At 45.2% G+C, this 17,942-nt stretch overlaps 1 long non-coding RNA gene across 3 annotated transcripts; it reads left to right on the forward strand.

Annotated features, from left to right (window-relative positions):
* The first annotated feature begins 3,069 nt into the window (after nt 1-3,069).
* LOC142769075 (uncharacterized) lies at nt 3,070-11,429 on the forward strand. 3 transcript variants are annotated; one of them, XR_012885642.1, is made up of 6 exons: nt 3,070-3,815; nt 3,905-4,047; nt 5,814-5,954; nt 6,140-6,234; nt 7,867-8,292; nt 10,950-11,429. It is a non-coding gene; the product is annotated as an uncharacterized LOC142769075 (long non-coding RNA). The 3 variants fall into 3 exon arrangements; XR_012885641.1 differs by having other exon boundaries at nt 3,081-4,047; XR_012885640.1 differs by lacking the exons at nt 3,070-3,815; nt 3,905-4,047 and having other exon boundaries at nt 5,253-5,954.
* Nucleotides 11,430-17,942: the final 6,513 nt, after the last annotated feature.

Raw genomic sequence — 17,942 nt, forward strand, 5'->3', positions numbered from 1 at the left:
TTTCATTACGACGTCCCTCATGATTATCTGGTTTTCGGACATCAAGCCCCAACAATCGTATTGTATATTTGACTTAATTGGTTGTGTCTGACAAGGTACATTGCAGTATTTTCAGTCACCCTGTAGATGCTGATGCCTCTTTACTTTCAATGGATAGGGTTCAGGCATACTTGTTTCCAGTTCAACTAGTGAAATAGGGCTTTAATGGTTCTTACGTTCTTGGATGCTTTATATCATGCTGCGATCAGGTTGCATTGCTGGCACAATCAACTGCAGTTCTTCAAGGGAACCGTTTTGTGCAGCGTGACCAGTCTACATTTTGTGAGAAGGGCATGTCCAAAGCAACAAACGCTAACATGACATCGATAGTTGGATAGAAATATGTCTGATCAAGAACAGACAAAGACAAAACAAGACATTTCGGCCCCTGTACGGAAAGCTTGTTCACAGCGAAGAAAAAATAAAACGAAAAGTTGGCCCCGTATCTGCATTTAACCTGCAAATGTCGTCGAAAGACGATACTCTTAAGTGTGGAGAGAGTGAAGAAAACATTTATTTTATGTCCTGCTCAAGAAAATCGGTGAATGGTATTCTGGAGTGCTGGGTTAGAGTGCCTCGAGCGTGCAGTGGAGGCGAACGAGCGCATCGAGTCACGTCACACGTGAGACATGAGTGCCATCTGGCAGTTTTTTTCAAAAACAAAGCGCGTAGCTCTGAGACGGGTGTGCGCGCTCGTCTCAGAGGTGATAAGGTGTAGAACACAAGGCGACGGGTAGGTGCCACCACCGTCTTGCTTTAGCAAAGCGCTGGAAACACCCGCCTTTCCGTGCAAGCGTAGCATGGTCAGCGCAGCATGATAAGCGCTACGGTCCTTAAAATTACTTATGTATGCCTTTTCTAGTAACCCGCAAACTTCTTAATCTCATCTGCCCACCTAACCTTCTGTCTCCCCCTACCCCGCTTCCCTTCTCTGGGAATCCAGTTGGTGACCCTTAATGACCAGCGGTTATCCTGTCTACGTGCTACATGCCCGGCCCATGTCCATTTCCTCTTCTTTATTGCAGCTATGATATCCTTAACTCCCGTTTGTCCCCTAATCCACTCTGCTCTCTTCTTGTCTCTTAAGGTTACACCTACCATTTTTCTTTCCATTGCTCGCTGCGTCGTCCTCAATTTAAGTTGAACCCTCTTTGTGAGTCTCCAGGTTTCTGCTCCGTAGCTAAGTACCGGCAAGATACAGCTGTTATATACCTTCCTCTTGAGGGACAGTGGCAATTTACTAGTCATAATTTGAGAGTGCCTGCCGAATGTGCTCCACCCCATTCTTATTCTTCTAGTTACTTCAATCTCGTGGTTAGGCTCTGCGGTTATTACCTGCCCTAAGTAGACACAGTCTTTTACAACTTCAAGTGCACTATTACCTATCGCAAAGCGCTGCTCCTTTCCGAGGTTGTTGTACATTACTTTCGTTTTCTGCAGATTATTTTAAGACCCACCTTTCTGCTCTCCTTGTCTAACTCCGTAATCATGAGTTGCAATTCGTCCCCTGAGTTACTCAGCAATGCAATGTCATCGGCGAAGCGCAGGTTACTGAGGTACTCTCCATTAACTCTTATCCCTAACTGTTCCCATTCTAGGCTTCTGAAAACGTCCTGTAAGCACGCAGTGAATAGCATTGGGGAGATTGTGTCTCCCTGCCTTACACCCTTCTTTATTGGTATTCTGTTGCTTTTTTTATGAAGCACACTATGGTAGCAGTTGATCCCCTGTAGATTTCTTCCAGAATGTTTTTATATATTTCATCTACGCCCTGATTCCGCAGTGTCTGCATGACGGCTGATATTTCTACTGAATCAAACGCCTTCTCGTAATCTATGAAGGCTATGTATAGTGGTTGGTTATACTCTGAGCATTTCTCTATTACCCGATTGATAGTATGAATGTGGTCAATTGTTGAGTAGCCTGTTCTAAATCCTGCTTGTTCCTTTGGTTGATTGAATTCTAATGTTTTCTTTACTCTGCTAGCAATTACCTTTGTAAATAGCTTGTATACTACAGAGAGCAAGCTGATCGGCCTGTAATTCTTCAAGTCCTTGTCATCTCCTTTCTTATGTATTAAGATGATGTTAGCGTTCTTCCAAGACTCTGGTACTTTTCCCGTCAGGAGACACCTCGTAAATAGAGTGGCTAGTTTTTCTAACACAATCTGTCCTCCATCTTTCAGCAGATCTGATGTTACTTGATCCTCACCAGCAGCTTTGCCTCTGTGCATGCTCTCCAAAGCTTTTCTGACTTCTTCTATCATTACCGGTGGGGTGTCGTCTGGGTTACTGCTAGTTCTTATAGTATTAAGGTCGTGGTTGTCTCGGCTACTGTACAGATCTCTCTAAAACTCCTCCGCTATTTTAATTATCCTATCCATATTGGTAGTTAATTTGCCTTCTTTGTCCCTTAGTGCATACATCCGCCTTTTGCCTATCCCAAGTTTCCTCTTCACTGCTTTGACGCTTCCTCCGTTTTTCAGAGCGTGCTCAATTCTCTCCATGTTATACCTTCTTACATCGCATACTTTACGTCTATTAATCAGATTCGAAAGCTCTGCCAGTTCTATTTTGTCTGTTGTACTTGACACTTTCATGATTTGACGCTTCTTAATTAGGTTCTTCGTTTCCTGGGAAAGCTTGCCGGTGTCCTGTCTAGCTACCCTGCCTCCAACTTCCACTGCACACTCCGTGATGATACTCGTCAGATTATCATTCATTGTATCTACGCTAAGGTTGGTTTCCTCGCTAAGAGCAGAGTACCTGTTCTGCAGTGACACTCTGAATTCCTGTACTTTCCCTCTCAGTGCTAGCTCATTGATTTGCTTCTTGCGTATCAGTTTCTGTCGTTCCTTCTTCAAGTCTAGGCGGATTCGAGCCCGTACCATTCTATGGTCACTGCATCTTACCTTGCCAACCACTTCCACATCCTGCACGACTCCTGGGTGTGCAGTCATTATAAAGTCTATTTCGTTCTTATTTACGCCATTAGGGCTCCTCCATGTCCACTTGCGGTTTTCTCGTTTTCGGTAGAAGGTATTCAAAATACGCAGATTATTGCGTTCTGCGAATTCTACTAGTAGCTCTCCTCTGGCGTTTCTAGTGCCGATGCCATAATCTCCTACTGCCTGGTCTCCAGCCTGCTTCTTCCCTACCTTTGCATTAAAGTCGCCCATTACTATAGTATACTGTGTTTTCGCCTTACTCATTGCCGATTCCACGTCTTCATAGAAGCTTTCAACTGAAGCGTCATCATGGCTGGATGTAGGCGCGTAAGCCTGTACTACCTTCATTTTGTATCTTTTATTCAGTTTAATTACAATGCCTACCACCCTTTCATTAATGCTATAGTAATCCTCTATGTTGCCAGCTATGTTTCTGTGAATTAGGAACCCTACTCCCAGTTCTCTTCTGTCTGCCAATCCCCGATAGCAAATGACGTGCCCATTCTGTAGCACAGTATAGGCCTCATCTGTCCTCCTAACCTCACTCAGCCCTATTATATCCCATTTAATGCCTTCTAGCTCCTGGAATAATACAGCTAGACTTCCCTCACTAGATAACGTTCTAACGTTAAACGTTGCTAAGTTCAAGTTCCAATGGTGGCCTGTCCGTATCCAGAGATTCCTAGCATCCTCTGCTGCTTTGCAGATCTGACCGCCGCCGTGGTCAGTTGCTCCGCAGCTGGTGGGGACTGAGGGCCGTGAGTTAATTGACGAATGCCTACGGGAGGGGGTGGCCAGATACTGCACCAGGGTGGCCAATCCTTCTCTGGTGAGATCATCGGTGCGTACCGACTTTAAGCCGGTACGATCAGACAGTAGTGAGAATGCTCCATGCATGTCTTCCTTATTGTTGTTCAGCAGCGTTGGCGGCCACCCACCACGGAGCCCAACGAGGGGACGCTACAAGGTTACAAATGCTGAAACCTGCAGACGCCAGCCGTAGCAACGAGGCGTTAACTGGAGCAACGAGGCGTTAATTGAAGTTTGGCCGTTCGTGCAATGTGTGTGATATATGACCGTTGCGCCTAAACTTTGCGCTATTTAGCGAAAGCTCCCGAGTTTTTTTTTTTCAGAAATGAACTACCTGACGTACTACAACGTTCAAGTGTTGGGCATGTTCGTAATACTTGCATCCTTTGGCAGCATTTAGCACGATCGCGTTGCTTGGGGCCTCTTCGAGGCATGTTTCTTGCGAATTTGCTTGCAGGAAAATTCGCGAGGATTTCTGGAGAATGCTGAGCGGGAAATGCTCTTCAAATGGAGAACTGTCGCCGATTCGAAGGTCGTGGCTTCGCGTAAACATTAATTCCAGATCAGAAAAGCAAGAAATCGTGTCCCTTATGCTTGAATGTTTTTTTTTTTTGGGGGGGGGGGGCTTATCTTCCGCAGTGGTTATAGGGCTCTACTGCGCTGACAAAGGTCGCGGGTTCGAATCTCATTCACATTCTCGATGGAGGTAAAGATGCTGGGAGCCTGTGTACTTAGATTTAGGCGCGTATTATTAAAGAAGCCCAGGTGGTCAAAGTTTCCAAAGCCCGACACTACAGCGTCCCTCATGATCGTATTGTTGCGACGTCAAGGCAGAGGTCGTAATGCACCGATAAAGAAAGCAGCAGGTTGGCCTTTTTAAAACTGCATGCCAGAGCATTCTCCTTTCCCTTTCTGGCTTCTGTATAGTGCATATATGCTTCGTCATCCTCATAGCATGCATGTGGCCAATGTTGTTTTGTGGATGTTAAGCCAAAACAATTATTTGATTCTGTCCATTGGACTCATTTAAGTGCGTCTGACAAATGGCATTGCAGTATTTCTCAGTCACCGTGTAGATGCTGACACATTCTTATACTTAATGCTGGTCATGAAGCACCCCTTTGGCTTGTTAAAAAAATACATCCTGCAAAAAGCCGCCATTGCTACGAACTGTTGAGCCAAATATTGCAGCCGTGCGTGCCACATAAAGGCTATAAGCGGGGCGTGAAGTTGCTGTTTCACCTTGTCTTGTCAAGCTGCAGTAGCATGTCAGCTTTGCATTGTATTGTGTCTCAACGTCATGGGTTTGAGCCTCACTCGTTAATAATTCTTATCCTTTTCTCGTGTTTTTTCTTGTTGCAGTGCTTGTTTATGATCTGGTCATGACCGCAATTTTTAAAAACAATTAAATAGCCTGATTTTGACCCAATACGAGGGCGCCCTGCAGCAGCATTGAGCGTGCATCGCGGAGTGTGCCAGCCTCCAAGCATCCTGCGCCACACTGGTACAATTATATGTGGCACTGGGATAGTGCCACCGGGTTTTCCAATAGAGTATACCGTAATAAGTGCATGCGTCGTGTCACCTGCGCTAGTGAAGAAACTTGAACGTATTCGTTGACTCATGCAATGCTGATGCTGTTGATGCTCCACCAGTGGCACATTGCGCAGATGATCCACTGCTGCAGAATCCTACACAAAAAGCCTGCGATGTAGCCAGCTATATTGCCAACATATGGTAACAGCCAAGGTTGTGCTCAGCCTATCCTTAGAGTTAATATGTAGGGGATCTCGCAAAAATGCAGGCAATTCCCAATTACACCTAACTGCCTATTTTCCAGTAGTGCGAGAGAAAAACTTGATGCAACTTTGGGTACCTTCTCGTGAAATGTCTTCCTGTAAGACCCTCTTAGTCAGCTTGAGATCTTCTCAGTGCTACTGGCAGTCACTGTTTGAAACTAACGAAAACAAACACTGGCAAACCAAAAGCAAACGAGTGGTCGCATGGTCACTTCCAGGTACAAAACAGCAACGTCCCCTCCGCATGCTTGTAGCGCCATTCTGTTCCCTCGAGTGGAGACACCGCAGCAGATCGCACCGCTGCTATGGCGCAGCGATAAGCAGCTAACCGTAACGATGAGTTGACTCTTAGCACCAACGTGAGTACGGTCTGCGGATCTCCGAAGTTTCCTATGCAGATATAGTTCTTGCCATTTGATTAGATAGATTGTTTTTTGAAAGTAATATTTGTTCTCATTGCAGCGTGAACAATAGCACACGAAACGGTCTTGAACGAGGGAAATTGATGAAAATTCTAACTGTTCATGATTTTTTATTTTTTCAGGAGAGCCACCATTGATCAGCTTTTTAAACAAATCAGTGATTGAAATACGAAAGCTCCTTCAGTCGAACGAGACGCAATTAGACGAAGCAGGAGGGGTGAGTACATCTTGCAAATGAAAGGACATGCAAGCCCAGGTCTTAGTTCAAATGCTGTGAAGTACTACCCTAACTTCTTGTAATGAAGTTACGAGGTCCAGTTTCAGTAGTACATCAAGCATATGACAGGTTGACTAGGCAGTGCATGGCGTATCGGAAGTATTGATTAAAGTCTGGTTGCATCAAAGAAGAGTTTTTTTGCCTAAAATACTGCATTGAAATCACCATAGATGAAGCAGGATGGCGGGTGTGTTCGAGTCGGGCTCATGCAGTGAATAACTTTATTGCTGGAATATGAACAATTGTGCATAGTAAAACCAGCGCTGAAGTGGACAATGTGCATTAGGGATGTACATGTTGAAGTGGCACTTATTCAGCCTTGCTGCATCTCTCCTTCTACAGGGGAATTAATTAACACATGCTTGGCGTCTCCTGGGTAGAAGGTACCACCAGGACTCGCGTTGTTGCATGCCTTGTGCTTCGCTGTAGTTCATTAGGGGTGTTGAGGGTAATCTGTTTTAAAGGGCCACTCAACAGGTTTGACAATATTGAGCTGACAAGCGCTATGTGTAAACAAGACGTTCGTGAACACGTCTGTCAAAATTTGCAATGCTATGCGCCGCGGAAATGGGTCAAATGTCGAAATAAACGCTGCTCCATCTCCCTTCTGCCGGCGCACGCCCAGAGAATGAGGGCATGACGTGCGCGTATAAATGTCCCTATGTACACGTCAATGCAGTGACGTTGGCCCTGTACGTAGACGACTCTGCTCTGGCGTTGCAAACAGAGGCAAATGACATGGCGAAAATTATTTAACACGGCATGCTTAGTTTGTGTAATTTATTGCTTGAAGAGATTAAAAAGCTCTAGATAAATAATGAAACGCAATAAGGTAATGTGAGCGTCTTTTTTTCATTTTTCTTCCATGAATTGCAACAAGATGCGAGGCTAGTGTGTCAGTGTTTTGCATGTGTTCATGCACCCGCGGTCAGCGTATCGAGCAGAAGACTGCCGTGGAACGCTCCTACATGTTTGCGCACTCATTGTGCTCATCTATCTTACCGCGTCTAAGCCAGCGTTTCCAAACCATCCCGCAGAAACAGGCAGAAGACCACAAACTAACGCTGGTCAACAAAGCAACGCCGCTCGCGTGCTCAGGGGTTGGACTTGTTTGGGCACGTCATGTGCACGTGGCCTCTTGGTCGAATGCCTGAGAGGGTGGGGAAGAGCTTTGGCTTGCGAAGGCTACACAGAGGAGCGGCAAGGGTTTCAAGTCGCCTCCTCTCATCCTCGTTTCGCGTCGCTTCAAAAAACCCGTTTTCTCCGCTTGTGATGAACCGATTAAAAAAATTGTTGTGGCAAAATGTTCCTCATCGAACAACCAACAACTTCCACTGTAACTAAAATTTGGTATGGGGCCTGGTAAGTGGCCCTATAAGGGTGAGGGACAAGGCTCGTTTCTGCCTGGCTCAATTTCGGTTAATATTCACATATGCACTACGGCATCTTTCACAACCATATCGTGGCTTTGTAACGTTAAGCCTTAGGCCCCCACAGTTATTATTGTGCATTGAGATTCACTTGTAATGTGCTGCCAGTTTGTTGTGACATCTTACCTCTCTTTGTCTATAGGCTACGAAGTAGTTTCCTTTGGACTGTAGAGGACGAAGATCAGTGGCAACAGGACACACAAAAGTCTTGAAAGGGATCAATGCGTTTACACAGTGCCGCATTCGAAAAGAGGTTGCTGACAAGACCACATGGAGCAAAGGACCCACAAAAGTCTTGAAAGGGATCAATGCGTTTACACAGTCCCGCATTCGAAAAGAGGTTGCTGACAAGACCACATGGAGCAAAGGACCCACAGAAGTCTTGAAAGGGATCAATGCGTTTACACAGTGCTGCGTTCGAAAAGATGTTGCTCACAAAACCACATGGAGCAAAGGCATCTCTGAGGCCAACTTATACTCTCCCAAGGTCTCAAGCTGAACGCAGTTTGAAGGTCTCAAAGAAAGTGACGATGCTTCTTGATTGCCGGAGGAACCGCCATCGCTAATCGTACGTAAGACACCACTGTGCATCTAGCAGTCGCATTCATGTGCCAGAGAAAAGCATGCGTTTGTGTTTGTCATTGTGTGAAAGGGGCAGCAAGGACGGTCTGTTCAGAAAGGAAGTCAGCCACTAGTGTTGTTGTGGTAAGCAAATCACACAGTTGTTGCAAAAAGAAAGCAGGACAGTACACCGGCCACACCACGTAAACATAGCTTACAATTGGGTTTTTCATTTTTTATTTTTTTATTTATTGCATACTGCCAGCCACCTCTTGGTGGCCAAGGCAGGAGTGATACAAACTTTCATACTTGCAGCCACTTATAACACTACAATTCACGGTGCAGAAATAAAATCACAAGGTTGGCAAGTTATCGTATCACATACTTTGGGTGGATACAATTGGTAGATGATGAAAACTGTACACACAGTATCTGAATGATTTTAATGTGGGGAAATTCTCACTGGAGCTGGCTGATCTTGCATAGTGATAGATAATGATGGCTAATATTGCATAAACAATGGCTAAGTGCTGGGTTGTGTTGGTTAAAGTGTTGGAAATTCCGCCACAGCATCCCTCACCATGTCGTCGATTCGGGATGTGAAACACCAAGAATTAATATTTTTATTAATATTATTAGCTAACGATGGCTTGTGTTGCCATATAAGTGCTAAGTGATGAACTTCCAGGCAATGCCTATGCACTGTCTGAAAAAAATCTCCACGAGAAAGCTTCTGCTGCAGTCTATTAGGGAAATGTTAGGGGGCAAATCTACCCACAATGACCACCAAGAATGTTGGCAAATTATTTGTCTAGAAAACACACGTTAAGCCATTTCACATATCTGAATAATGCACTTGTGAGATTCCACAAACCAGCTGCAAAAGCTAAAGACAGTTCAAAATAGACAAGATGAACGAACGTACACAAAGGACTAGCACTGAGGGTCCGCTGCAAACCAAGTCTTGCCAGAAGTGGAGTCTTAGTAAGCCAGAAAAGAAAACGTATGCCAAAATATTCTTGCCCACAGTAGAACCATTTCATATAAACAATATACAATATTTTATCGCTAGACAGTCATTAAGTTGCTTTCTCATGGAACATAAAACTCAACATTTGCTTCACATAAGAGTTTTTGAAGTTGTGGCTACGAGCACCACTGTGAAGTCTTGAAAACTTGACTGTCTCAAAATGTTAATGAATGTTAATATGTACAGGGTGGAGTAGGGCACACTACGAGGCCATGTTCCCATAGGAATAGATGAGATAGTGGCCTGAGAACTTTAAAAACCCCCTTTCTTCGTACATTGAAGAGTATTTACACAATAACACAGAAGCATGGTTCACGCAAACCTTAAGTCTACGGGCTTAATTTTTCTCACAATCACAAAAGATTATTTGGTCTAACACCTCACTACCTTATCAACCGTGGGTCCCAACGATACGAAAAAAGGAGAGGAGGCCATTAGACACGTTGTAGGATTGCGCAGCCATCCACATCACTAGCCATCAATACCGACAGAGGCGATCATTTAGATAAAGCTTAGTTTACTTAAGCAACGCTCGGGGACATCAAAAAGGTTTTGCAGGCGCAGGCGACTATCCTGTGGTGCAAGGGAACTGTATATTGACGATATACATATTGAGAAAAGGTAAGGGGGGGCACCTGCAGCTTTGCCTTCATGCAGTGAGTAGTTTCCCATATAATCATGACTTCTGTTGATTTTAGGTTAGCCACATGTGTCTATAATGGCCGTTAAATGTGAAGGAAAAATTATGGAAGAGCTGGAAGCCTTCAACATCAGCAGATTGTGCCTTAGTGACGACACACCACAACCGGAGGTTGTGTTTTGGGACTAACTATGCCTCACTGTGTAATTACTTCAGGCAGTAGTACCTCGGTGATGAGCCACAACAACGTTACAGCAGTGCACAGTTGCTATTACAATCTTGGTGATCCTAGATTTGTTTTTTGATAAGGTGGTGTTCGTTATGTGATTGAGTCGAAGGACAGGGCTTATGTGCTCTTTTAAGCTGGGGTGTCATGATGTGGTGAGCACGCACAACTCTCACGATGATTGTGCACTTTGGTTCGTCTTCACTAGGACATACTAGGCTTGCAGAATTGGAAGCTTTCACCGGGGTTCGTGTGTTTTCAACGTTCCCAGTTTGCCCACTACCTTGGCGTGCGTCCTCAGGGTTCCCAGCTGCTTATCCGAAAGTTACAGCTTCGATCCGAGCCACAGCGGTCGCATATTTTCTACTGGCGAAAATGGCAGGGGCTTATATACTTCAAACCTCATTATAACAAACTTGCATCTTACACGAAAATAACTTCGTTACATCCAAAAATTTGTTATAAAGATATAATTTTAACACTACAGCTGTTGCAAGACTATTTTTTATTCACTTTGTTTTAACCGATATTTGTTATATCCACGTTTTTTATATCGAGGTTTGAGTGTACCTAAATAAATTTACATGCACCTGAGGTATGCGAAATTTCCTGAGCCATCCACTACAGCGTGCCTCATATTTGTATAGTTTCAATATGCAAAACACCAAAAACATTGTATTACACTTCCTCGTATACTTTATATTCTCTCATGCCAGTCTCCCGACACCGGAACAGTGAAGCTTATTTTGTCTTCTGACCTCTTTTCAGTGATGCCTCTAGCTTCTAGAAGTTTACTGAGGACCAGCAGTCGAAAAGATGAAGAAGCAGATGATGATGGCGTAATAGGAGCTGGAGGTAGACACAGATTAACAGCGAACTCTGCTTGCACGGTAGAAGATACGGAAGGGCCTGCCACAGTCGGGAAGAGTCTTGTGCCAATAGACTTTGTTCGCGAAAGTTTCAGTACCTGAATAAGGCTTCAACTTTTTGGAATTGTCATAGCCTCAAGCCTTTCCAGTGCAACTTGTGTCTACAGACAATTGTGACGTGAAGTCATCTGCTTGAATTCCACATGGACACAGTGAAGGCAAACCTGAAGGAAAATTACAATAGAAATTTATGTTCCTCCTATAAAAAACACGTTTCAAATAACAGGAGGGGTGGGTCCAAATAGGAAGTGCAATAAGTCCCAAAGAAGGCATTAAATTTTTTATGAGGGCAATAAAGTGTTTTACAAGGTGAATCAAATGCTGCATATGTGATCAATAGAGTAATGTAAACCTCCACTAGACAGATATTATGCTTCATAGTCTCAACTAGGCTTGTGCGAATATTCAAATGCTGCGAATATTTGAACGAATAGTAGTAGAGTATTCGAATCTGCTTTGATTCGAATTTGAAGTATTGAAACTTTCGAAGTATTCGCAATGAACAAATAAGTGTATATTATTTTGCACGTAGTCTCCTGTAAAAGTGGTTTCACTGAGGTGTAGAGGTGACAAGGCGTGAAAGCACCTATCCAAGAAAAATCCGTTCTGCCGCGTAGTTCTACTTCAAATACAATGGGGCCCTGCAATTGATTGAGTTGATTGATATGTGGGGTTTAACGTCCCAAAACCACCATATGATTATGAGAGACGCCGTAGTGGAAGACTCCGGAAATTTCGACCACCAGGGGTTCTTTAACGTGCGCCCAAATCTGAGCACACGGGCCTACAACATTTTCGCCTCTATAGGAAATGCAGCCGCCGCAGCCGGGATACGAACCCGCGACCTGCGGGTCAGCAGCCGAGTACCAAAAGGGGGCCGTGCAACACTTCTTGTGCATGGTCACTGCCGATCGGTAGTCGAGGCTACCGATCGCGCGAGCTTAATATTTTGGCACAGCGCGCGGCCTGAAATTCACAACAAATCCTCGAAGTTAGCTGAAAATTGCTCTCTTCTGTCTGCAAATGACGCCACAAGCTCAAAAATCCTCGTCACAGCCAATCAATCAGTCATTGCTTGATTTGGGCATTGCGCACTGGGTCATTACTGGGGTCGCAGCGGGAGGCCGCGACTTGTCCGTGGACAAGTGCGGGAGGCCGCACTTGTCCACGTGCGCGATCGCACTGAAAAGCCGCGTATTTGAAGAAAAAAAAATCGCAGCATATTCACGGAGTGAATGATGAGTGGGGCGAAGCGTCCGTCAGCCCGTCCGTGCTTCCGTCCGTCCATTCGTTCTTGCTTCCACCCGTCAGCGGGGCCATCCCTGCGTCCATCTATGCGTCCGTCCGTTTGTGCGTCTATCCGTCCGCGCGTCCGTCCGCCTTCTAGTCTGTCCGTCCGTGAGTCCATACAGTGAACACTCGAGTACCGCCATCTCGCATGCCCTGTGGAACATATCCGCTCCGCGCGTCCGTCCGTCTGCTAGTCTGTCTGCCCGCCCGCCCATGTGTTTGTCCGTGCGTCCATATAGTGAACACTCCAAGTACCGCCATCTCGCATCCCCTGTGGCACAAACCCGCTCCAGAACGGGTATGTGCCACCGGTGGGTACATACACCAACGGGGGATGGACAGACCCACACCCTGAGGAGCTTCGCCCATAAAAGTGCTCCAGGTCACGAGGCGTGCGTGACGTATTTTCTTTACCCGTGTCATCCCTTCCTGCTTAGCTTTCAGCGCTTTCGTCAGCACTGGAAGAAAGAATACAGTTGCAGCACGCGAATTTTCGCAACTTCGCTCGTACTTGACGGATTCTATAAAAGATTACGGTGGTGAATTCGTGAGGCAATAAGATTCTTTAGTGAATCCAAGGCTTCTTGAAAAAGTGTTGCAGGGCTCCTTTAAATGAACATATCGCCCACAAACCGATTCATCATATATATTAAAGATTGTTATGTGGGCTTATATGCTCCATATAAGTATACAAAAAATTTTGATATGTTACATATTTGACAGGTTATCACTTACATCTACCAAAAGTGGAATTCTGGTACTACTGACAGTTGTTTTACGTTTCTATGAATGAAAAAAAAAGAATTTGCATAGGAGCCTTATTTCATGCTTCTTGATTATTCTGCAGGTTAATTGATAAGTATGCCCATTTTTCTGTATATGTCATATATACTGCATGAATTCGATTCGAAATTATTCGACCAATCTCACAATTCGCTTCGAACTTAAAATTCACTATTCACACAAGCATAGTCTCAACAGATGTAAAAAGTAGATGTTGTATTAAGTAGTTTGGTAACCGCATGCACACATTGGCACTTGCTAGACAGAACCTATCGTTGGAAAGTAGGCACTAAATCTAAACACCTTGCATGTTGATAGACCCCTTGGGCCATGTGACACTCGTCTTGTCATAGCAACGTTTGGTTTGTTATATCTAAGTAGGCCACCTTCATTGGTCTAAAAAGGTATAGCAATTCTATATTCCTCTTTGTACACATATTTGCATGTGTATACCATTAATAACAGTGGGCGGTTTTCCAGCAAGAGATACCATAACAGTAATTGAGCAATTCAAAGCGGAAAATTGTTTTTCCCTTCAGCGTCCCTTTGAGAGAAGAAATTTTCACTGAAGGCTTACCTTCAGTGGTCTAAGCAGATATAACAATTCTATTTTCCTCTGTCTCTACACACATTTGCATGTCTATACCCTTAGTAACCGCCCCGCCGTGGTGGTACTGGTTAAGGTACTCGGCTACTGACCCGCAGGTCACGGTATCGAATCCCGGCTGCGGCGGCTGCATTTTCGATGGAGGCGGAAATGCTGTAGGCGCGTGTGCTCAGATTTGGGTGCACATTAAAGAACCCCAGGTGGTCGAAATTTCCGGAGCCCTACACTGCGGCGTCTCTCATAATCGTATGGTGGTTTCGGGACGTTGAATTCCACATATCTGTCAATATCAATACCCTTAGTAACCGAGAATGTTTTTCCAGCAAGATATTCCAAAACGGTAATCGAGCAATGCAAAACGAAAAATTACTTTTAGAATCCGTGCAGTACAAGCGGAGTTGAAAAAATTTGTCGCATGCTGCCGCATTCAACTGAAAGTTGCGCTGTGCGTACGAGGGCTCAGACATGAAAATGAAGCACGTAATTTCACTTACGGGTCAAAAATGGATGCCCAGACCATCTCGAAGAAGTTATCTTTGCTGGTGCAGTGGTGGAAGAGTGAAGTGTTTGTTTCCCGCTGTCGGTCTCAGTTTGCAAAAAAAGGAATGCGTACAACCGGGCACGCATCCAGAAATGTTTTTCGGGGGATGGGGGTGCACCACCTTGATTTGGCAAGAGGCACCCACTTGAAATGGCCATTTTTCGCTCTCTATGCAATGGCCAAAAAATGTTTGGGGGAGGGCACGTGCCCGGTGTGCCACCCTCTGGCTACACCCCTGCACACAACCTCTAAACACCCAAATTTTTTTGAGGGGCCGTCACATTTTGATTAGACTGACACAACGTTTTTCATTATTATTTCCACCAAGGTGGGCGCAAAGTGGCCGGGCATCACTTTCCCTTGCAGGAGGTGCTGGATTCGGTACCGAGAGTCGGCTGGCTTCCCGATTGGTTTATTGCGATGGGTGCACGCATGCTTATTAATGGTGCTACAGCAGTGCGACACTTCAGTTGCGTGGAATTAAAGACTCCTCAAACTAGGGCGTGGGACCAGTGGGCTAGTCCGCACGACCTCTTATGTAAGGAAAAGGAGGTCGTGACATGGCTCGATAACCGGGGTTCCAGTTTTTTTTTTTTTTGCTTCTTGAAAATCAAGGTCAGAAAAAAAAAGTAATCCACGCATCTCCCCGCAGTGAAACATGACGAGTGAGCGAAGAACTCGGGAGCTTTATAACCCGTCCACATGCGCATGTAAATGAGTGACAACGCGTGCGCACGGTATACACAATATGTTTTATTGGTCATAACTGGTATGCTGTCCTGAGTTTTGCATTCCGTTTTGCCTTCATCAATTACCGCTCACCGTGGCGCTACTCGACACTGTACCAGCTCTCGTTAGCGTCACAGTTGTCGTTTTGAGGGGGAGAGGAGACACACTCGATTATTTTGATGCTTTTATTGCGATAGCAATTACACGTACCGTCTCCACGGCTTTCTGTCGTTGCTGTCGCTGTCATGTCACGTAGAAAGTCGAAATCGATAAGATCCCCCAGGGCCCCAGCGCATCGTACTTTCTACACGCTGGTGATAGCACGCGAGCGGGCGCGACTGAAGCGGAAATCAAACGAACCGGCCGATATCCGTCGCTCTCAGGCACATGCGATAAGAGCCCAGCGGCTGGTAAACCGGCGGTCGAATGCTCAAGCAGACAGGAAACCCCTTGCCCGTCTTTATCGAGCGTGAAAAGACGTGATCGGAGGGAATGAATCCCTCCAGCCGCAACTGCGACCTTTGCTTTTACGAGTGTGGTAACGCTAGCGCGATCGTTATCTAGCTATCTCGGCGGCGGGCGGCTCGCATACCCTTGTATACGCGCTGCGCTTTCAACGCGAAGAGAATGTGCGAAGAGCGTCCTTGGAGCGGTCGTGCTCTCTTAAAACAGCGTCTTGTAGAGTTGCGTGAGATTGAATGCTAAGGAGTTACCTGCCAGGCTCACTTCGTATAGGACTACAATTTCTTGCTATCGCATTCATTGATTCATCCTTGCAGGGAAACTGTCACTATTTTTTTTTTCGCTGTGCGCTCCCAGTCGCGACAAACTTGCGCCGGGATTTCACACCATGCACCGTTTGAAATCGGGGACGTGCGCTTGATTGAGCGCTCGTTTATGACCGTACGATTTGACACGGGTTGACAAACGCTGAGGTAGGCTTGCATAACGTTTGGCAAAACGGATAAACTGCATGCATCATCAAAAATATGCCAATTTGACAAACGTTTTGCTTGTGTCGAGCTAGGCTTGGGTGGGATGAGGGTAAAAGCACAAACGTTTTGGTCTAGCTTTAGCGGGAAACAAAACTGAGCAATCATGCCAGCGGCCTGTAAAGATCACGTTATGTATAGGTGTTCTTTTGTTTTTTTTTTCTTTACAGACCTGCCCTGTATACACCAACATCATATTATGGAGACTTACGACCGGCGCCTGAAACGAACGTTTACCCAACAAACACGTGGCGGAGCAGCCGCTTTTCTTCTATTATCGCATCTGACCTACGCGCCGATCTTCTTTGCAGACATGGCGAACGCCACACTAACGCCAAATCTGACATTACGACCCGTGTGCTTGCGCACATGTAGATCCATCATCGAAACAATTAGAAGCGATAATGAAGAGACCCAGTCAAATACTGCCTCGCGTGTTAGACGTCATTAACGAGTAAGTAGGTGTTCGAACTGTCGAACGTGGACGCGCGCTCAGATATCGCACGCAATAAAGCTGTTTCACACATACACACACACAAAAAGGCGTCTCCTGCGGCAATAAAATGTGCAGTCCCCACCACGTATTGAGTGCCGAGAAAACGCATTCCGCGAAACGCATAGCGACAACTGAAATCGATGGGATTCTTGCGAGTTAAAGATCCAATACTCTCAGCGAAAGACCTGCGGTCTGGCCTGCGCAGCCACGGGAGGGAAACACTGTGCTGACTCAAAAAGCAATCGTAAGAGGTTAGAAGTATGATATCCATGGTAACGCAACTGAATCAAGGGCGACCGACATGCACGAGAACATCGGGCGGCAGTTTGGTGGCGGTGAAAACTTCCGAAAGAGCATCGTTCATGGTCGGAAACTGCCAAATATATCAACTAAGCGCGCGCACAATTAGTACTTGCAGAGTCGGAAGTCAGCGCTCAGGTAAGTGGCGACCCGATCCGGCTAACAGTTGGCAAGTTATTTCAGCTCACAATTGGCAACGTGGTAGAAAAATAACTATAGCGGTTTAACGTGTCGTGCGACGCAGCTTATCTATAAGCGTACAACTTTAGGTAGGACCCGAAGTAATTTGCATCCCGGCATTGATTGCCGATGTACGCGGCACACTGAAAAACACAACTAAGCATGTATAGGTATCAAACTATGATGGTTGTTTGAACAATTGTGAGCTCCAACAGACAAAGCCAATACAGATAAGTCATCAGAAGTGAAATTTCCTTTACTGAATAATGTATCTGCTACATTCATTTATTTAGGATGCCTTTCCTTCTGAAGAAGCGTTAGGTAGTAAGTATAGTTAAGAAACTATACAAGCTTCATGAACGCATAATGAAAATGATTTCATGTGAATATATTTTTACACAACTGTGCGTAATTTAACGTAAGAAGCAACTTACAGTTGACTCAGCGGGTTTTTGTTTGCGTCCTCCACCTATAAGTGCGTGAACAATTTTTTTGCACCCTGCTTCATTAATAAAGTAGCAAAATACTAGCTCATCATTAAGCATTCAGTAAGTCTAATAGACCTCACATATAGTACGATATAGTGCTAACAAAAAAGAGGCATATCAGTTTACTAACTCTTCCAATTTTCATTCTTTTCTATGGCAGAGTACCGGTGTGACGTCAACAACTTCCGGTTTACTATACAGTCCTCGACTGCTCACTCCGATTCCCCACAAAAAAGAAAAAAAAACGACGATTGTTTTAAAAATTGTCAAAGCGACCATTATGTCGTCCTTCATGAGGCGCCACTTCAAGGGGTACGGAAGGATCTGCAAATATTTAGGTCTTCTGCTCCTGCGCAGTTCTAGGACTTCGGAGTCCGAAGAGCAGTTCCTTTCCTGGAAAAAGTGCTACCTAATCTATTCCGCCGC

The sequence above is a fragment of the Rhipicephalus microplus genome, chromosome 8, assembly GCF_043290135.1.
Source record: "Rhipicephalus microplus isolate Deutch F79 chromosome 8, USDA_Rmic, whole genome shotgun sequence".
Taxonomy (NCBI): Eukaryota; Metazoa; Arthropoda; class Arachnida; order Ixodida; family Ixodidae; genus Rhipicephalus; species Rhipicephalus microplus.